Source organism: Sturnus vulgaris, unplaced genomic scaffold (genome assembly GCF_052056855.1).
Source record: "Sturnus vulgaris isolate bStuVul1 unplaced genomic scaffold, bStuVul1.hap1 Scaffold_212, whole genome shotgun sequence".
NCBI lineage: Eukaryota > Metazoa > Chordata > Aves > Passeriformes > Sturnidae > Sturnus > Sturnus vulgaris.
The window spans coordinates 774,511-780,401 of NW_028276272.1; the positions used below are offsets into that span (position 1 = coordinate 774,511).

At 42.9% G+C, this 5,891-nt stretch overlaps 1 long non-coding RNA gene across 1 annotated transcript; it reads right to left on the minus strand.

Annotated features, from left to right (window-relative positions):
• Window positions 1-2,245: 2,245 nt before the first annotated feature.
• Window positions 2,246-5,560, minus strand: LOC148217829 (uncharacterized). The gene is made up of 3 exons (XR_015800709.1): window positions 5,491-5,560; window positions 4,187-4,301; window positions 2,246-2,308 (listed from the first exon to the last, which is right to left on the minus strand). It is a non-coding gene; the product is annotated as an uncharacterized LOC148217829 (long non-coding RNA).
• Between the last annotated feature and the right edge of the window lie 331 nt (window positions 5,561-5,891).

Below are 5,891 nucleotides of genomic sequence, written 5' to 3' on the forward strand. Positions count from 1 at the left end.
TGCCTCTGGGTGGGTCCCATGGTCTTGCATGCTCAGGTTCCTCAAGTGGTCTGAAAGCTGACCTGCTACTATGGGTTAGAATCAAGTCCACCAGTCCAATAACCTGAGAGATGTGGAAATAGTGACTGGCAGAGTAAATTGAGACCAACACTTGTTGAGTACCTCAACCTTCTCTTTGTCTGTTGTCACTAGTGCTGTCTGGCTTATGGGGGTGGGGGGGAATAGGGAAGGTGTGATAGGTTTCTTTTCATCTTCCTTTTCCCACTGAAATACCCGTAGGTGCCTTTATTATTCTTAGTTTTGGCATGCTTTTCCAAATTCAGCTTCAACTCAGCCTTAGCTATACTGATCCCATCGTCACACACTCGTGTTAACACTCTATTTTTCCCATGATTTGTCTCGGTGTGTATTGTCTGCATATTACCTACTTGCATCACATCTATTAATTTTCAATAACCTTCTGGCTTTAAATTGTTTTCAAAAAAAACCTTTTTGAACCTTTTCACCTCAGAAATTCACCTGGGAAGCCCCAAATCCCCAAAATTCACCCCGAAGTCCCCCCTGGGATGCTCAGCACTCACCTGGCAACTCCCAAAATTCCACAAACTCACCCCAAAATTCACGGGGGACCCCCAAATCCCAGGGCTTCACCCCAAAATCCCACCTGCAACCCCCAAAATCCCTCAAATCACCCCCAAGACCCAGTCCCCCCAACACCTCCCAAATTCACTCCAAAATGTCTCCAATCCCCCTCAAAACCCTCCCAGATACCCCCAAATCCACCAAATTCACTCCCAGACTCATCTGGGACTCCCAAAAATCACCAAAATTCCCTGGAAAATCCACCTGCATCCCCCCAAATTCATCCCAAAATTCTCCCACGACTTCCAAATGCTCACCTGGATACCCCAAAATCGACAGAATTCACCCCAAAATCCGTCTGGCATCCCCAAAACTCACCTGAGAACCCTAAAATTCACATGTATACCCTAAAATTCACCAAATTCACCCCAAAATTCCCCTGAGATCCCTAGAATTCCAGAAATTCCCCCTAAAATTCAACTGGGACTCCCCACATTCCACAAATTCACCCCAAACCTCGCTACCCGGGATACCCAAAATTCCACAAATTCTTCCCCAAAATCAACCTAGGACCCCTCAAAACTCACCTGGATCTCCCCAAATCCCCGCCCCCCCCCCCCCCCCCCCAATTCACCTGGGCACCCCCAAATCCCCAGAATTCAACCCCAAATTCACCTGGGACCCCAAAAACCTCCAAATTCGGTCCAAAATGATTGGCAACTTTACACACTCCGTTTTCCCACAAAAGGATCTAGAGCCCTGTGCGCTTCGTATACAAACTAAATGCAAAAAAACTTTCTATTCATTCTCAGCAAAAAGACTTCCTATTCCTCCTTCTTTTGGACAAAACTGCCTTCACTTTCAAACTTATTATCTTGCTCACTTACCTGCATAATGCTTAGTCCCTGTTCTGCATGCTCATTTTCTTCACTTTTACAAGGAATCCTCTCCTCATCTTCCTCTGCTTCTTCCATTTCCTGTGCCAAGATCACCTGTTTCTCTGTTAGATTTCTTTCTCTAGCTGATTTTTTGACAACTGTCCCTATCTTCTGGCACCGCTCGCTCGAGAGAGGCGATTGTCCCGCTCTGCTCTGGGCTGGGACTGCGCTCTCTTCAAGCCCTGGGGGCAATTTTGGATGCCACAGCGTCAGAAAGACCTCAGGCTACTGGAGAAATGTCCAAAGGAGGGACACAGGGATAGCGAAGAGGCTGGAGGGAAAGCCATACAAAGAGTGGCTCAGGGCATTTGGTTCAGCTGCAGAGAGGACACTGAGCTCACACCTCACTTGGGACCTCTCAGCTCCTCCCAAGGGCAGCACAGGGACAGCTTTGCTCTCTGCTCTCTGCGACCAGGGACAGGAGCCAAGGGAATGCCAGGAGCTGTGTCAGGGGACGATTAGGCTGGCTATCAGGGAAAGGTTTTTTTCCTCAGAGGCTGGTCGGGCACTGAATAGGTTCTCCAGGCAATGGGCACAGCCCCAAGGCTGCCAGAGGTCCAGGAGCGTTTGGCCAATGCTCTCAGGGATGCAGAGGGTGGGACTGTTGGAGTGTCTGTGCAGGGCCAGGAGTTGGACTTTGACGATCCCTAGGGGTCCCTTCCGACTCAGGAAACTCTTCCCATTTTCCCCTCTTTCCTCTCCTTGCACAATGCTCTCAGCTTACTGTTCCACCGCATGTTCCACTTCTGAAACCTCCGCTACTTCTTTCCAGTTCAAGCACAGTTCTACTGGTTACAATCCAAAGATAGACAGATTGGAAAACAACCAAAAAGAAACACCTGTTTGGAATGTCGTGCTCTTATCTGCATCTCGAACTATGAAGTCGATTGTGCCTTGCAAGTTCTAAAAGCAAAACAACAACAAAAAACACCCGTTTTAACATAGGGATTTGCTTTCTTCTAAGAAATCCATATCCCTTCTCAAAATGGATCTATTTCAGGAAGAGATCATCTTGAATAGATCACTTACTATCTAAAGAACCTGGAAGACTCAAATCCGTAATGATAAGCCTGTTACCTTGTCGTTTTCTGTTCCAAAGGCAAATGAATTTGCTCAAGTGCCGTTTGTAACAAGGACAGAGCTCAAAGTGTGGCTCTGAGAAATGTTTTGGTTTCCCTCTCCTATCTCTATCAAAAGCACTTTCTTCAATGGCTGAAACAATACTTGATACAGTCTGAATTTTAAAGGTCATGAAAATTTTCTCCAAAGTGAAAAATTAATATAGCAGTCAGGTTTGAAACCAACGGGAATTTTTGTTTTACCTGTTTGAAGATTCCCTTCACACTAAAATGCTGGCTGATGGATACCTAGAAGAAATCAATTCCCACAAAATGCTTCTGGGTAAGCCATTACATCATCCATTACAATTTGCTTCAGTGTCCCGTTCCTGTCCAATTGAAGGTCCCTGTTTAAGAGACTCAAGTACGGAGAGAAATAAAATTTAAAATGACTACAGTGCCTTTAAATCTAAATCGAACTTCCTTATCAATCTCATAAAACCTTTAGGCTAAATGTTGCCATTGATCTGTTTCTACTGAACACAATCACGTCCTGGCTTGTTAGAGATTAGTTCATTACAAAGAAAGAAACGCACAGAAGTTAAAATATTTCCAAAGAAGCATTTGACATCCTTCCTTTTGGATGGGGAACCATTCCAACACTGCTTACATAAGAGGTCAAATGACTGTCTTCCATGTTAGTTCTGCACTGTGCTCAGCGGAGCCTTTCTGGTTTATTTGCCTTTGACTTGGACATAAAGCTGAGTCTTGATTCAAGAAAAAATCAATATTCACACTTGTTTTCATTTACACGGACATTGGCTTGGTCTCCTAAACAAAGAAAATGATGGGGAATTTTTGTAGGAGTTCAGATAGGTAACATTCTCTTTCCACAACCTGGCATTGTATTTTCACTTGGTCTCTTACCTCCGGCTATGTTTTAACGGCTCAAATTATTAGGAAGAGTATCAAACCTCCAGCTCTAACCACAGTCCCACTGCGAGGTGTGTGAAGGTATGTGCATCTGCCCCTCAGGTCCATACTGCTCTTCTAATGTGCCTCTGATCGGGCAGGTAGGAAAGACCTCCTGGGTGTGTGAACAGTGCTGCTTCCTCTATGGCTTCAGAGCTGCTGCTAAGATCTTCAGGAAGGAGAGCAGTATTGTACCCATTTTTAGATGGTTTTTAAAGTTGCCAGTGCTTGGCTGTCTTAAACATCTGAGTTCCTAGAACTTTGAATGAGATCAAATCTATGAGTGAAGTGATGATGGTGCAGACCAACTTCTGATTCCAGTGATCCAAGAATCTGCACTACTACTTTTACCTTCTGAATAAGGCATGGATGTGATGGTATGCACAGTAATACTGATGTGCTATGGTTTTTGAATGCTGGCAGTCTTTTTTTGTCCCATTCCTAAAGCGTGGGCATTATTTGCCTTAACCTTGTTCAGTAGGGACATTATTCTATATTCTTACATGAAGTGAAAAGCACTCTTTTTCCATACCTTCACACAACAGCATTAAAACAAGGCCTAAGTAGTACAACCAATATTCAAAGATGCAAAGCAAAGATGCTCTACCTTTTAAGTTTACCATACAAAATTCATACCTTGTTCTAATTTGATCTCAAGAAGAAAGGGTGTTCTCCAAATACTCCTTCAGCTCTTCCTCACAGCTCACCGTTTTCCTTTTTTCTAAGATTGTATCCAGATCACTTTCATCATCTAAGGCCACATAAAAAAGCTAGTAAAAATGGTTTCGTAGATACTAAAATCTCCCCAACTATTTAGGATTCAAGGAAGTTAATTGTGCACATATCTTCTACACCCAGAAGAGAAAGCTACCTCAGCAAAACTCATCGCCTATGAAAATCTTCCTAGATAATGAACACCTCTGACACTGCCACCCCAAGTTGGTGTTCTGAAACAATGAGAACCTCACATCCAATCAAACTCTAGACCTGCACAAGATCTCGTCATAGTAACTTGCAGCCACTTTCTACAGAAAGCAGCAGTGATCTCTATCACTGTTGCCATACCAACAATAAGACAGGACTGTCCATTCAGCATGAATCAAGCAGTTAGCAAAAATGCACCTGACAGAATGAAACTGAAGAGTAGAAATTCCCATCTAAAAGTCAAAGATTACATTTTTAATTTTATAGCAGGTATTTTGAATTTCAGAGGGCTCTTTGCATTAAGAAGTCCTGTCTTTATAGCACACCCTTGTTTTTATGTTTCTACCTGGATTATGGCCATTTAGCCGTCTCCTTCAAATCACTCCAAAGAAAAACATTCAAGTGGACAAGTTCTTTCTAAACTGCTGGAAGGTGAAATGAATGAGTAAGAGGATATGTAACATGATAAAAGGCTGCCTGGAATTTTACGACTGGTATCCAACATGGTGCCTTCTATCTGGAGAGTAAAAAAAAATCAGTCTCCAAGTAAACTGGTAAGAATGCGGATTCTCAAAACTTCTGTTTATTCTGGCACCATAAAGCACCAAATCACATTCTATCATTTATCCCTTTAGAAACAACTGCCCGACTTTTTTTATGTATAGAAAAGATTGGAAGACATTTGGGAGATCATGTCCAGCTATTCCTAAAGTCTGATCTTAAGCAGACTGGGCCATACGTCATTCATCGCTATCCTATGTATTTCAGATAGAAATGATCATAAAAATACAATCTATTTCTATTACAAATAATAAACACAAGAATTATGAACACTTCCACATGAAACTCTTCCACACCAAACTGTTTCTCTGGAGTGTTTTGTCACACTATGGACCTCTTTCTAAGGTGACATCAATAGCCTACCACGCAGAAGGCATTGCAGGTGGGAGCACAGGAAGAACAGACTAATCCCAAGGAGTGATGAAGATATATGTCATCAAATAAAAGAAACGTACATCCACGTGCTCCACTTCTTCTTCAAACCTACATTTTCGTTTCTCAGTCATCTGAAGCATGTTGGAGTGCACAACTTCAGCATCTTCTGTGCAAATGTTCATATCTAACAGGGTCATCTGAAGGAAAAGAAGAACAAATTATTGACATGCACAGAAGAAATACTGTGTGGCTTTCAGAGAGCCTGGCTAAACGTAGTGTTTCTTTTCTTGTGATGGACAGAGATAGATTCAGCCTCCTACATGCCATATTAGATTAGTAAACAATACCATCTGGTTGGACACAAAGGGAGAAATTGAGGCAGAGGTGGAATTTCTTTCCCAAGAGAAGACAGATTTAGCACAAGGGCTGAGGCTCCTTGCATCGTCCACATTCATGTAGGACAGCACTCCCTTCATTACTG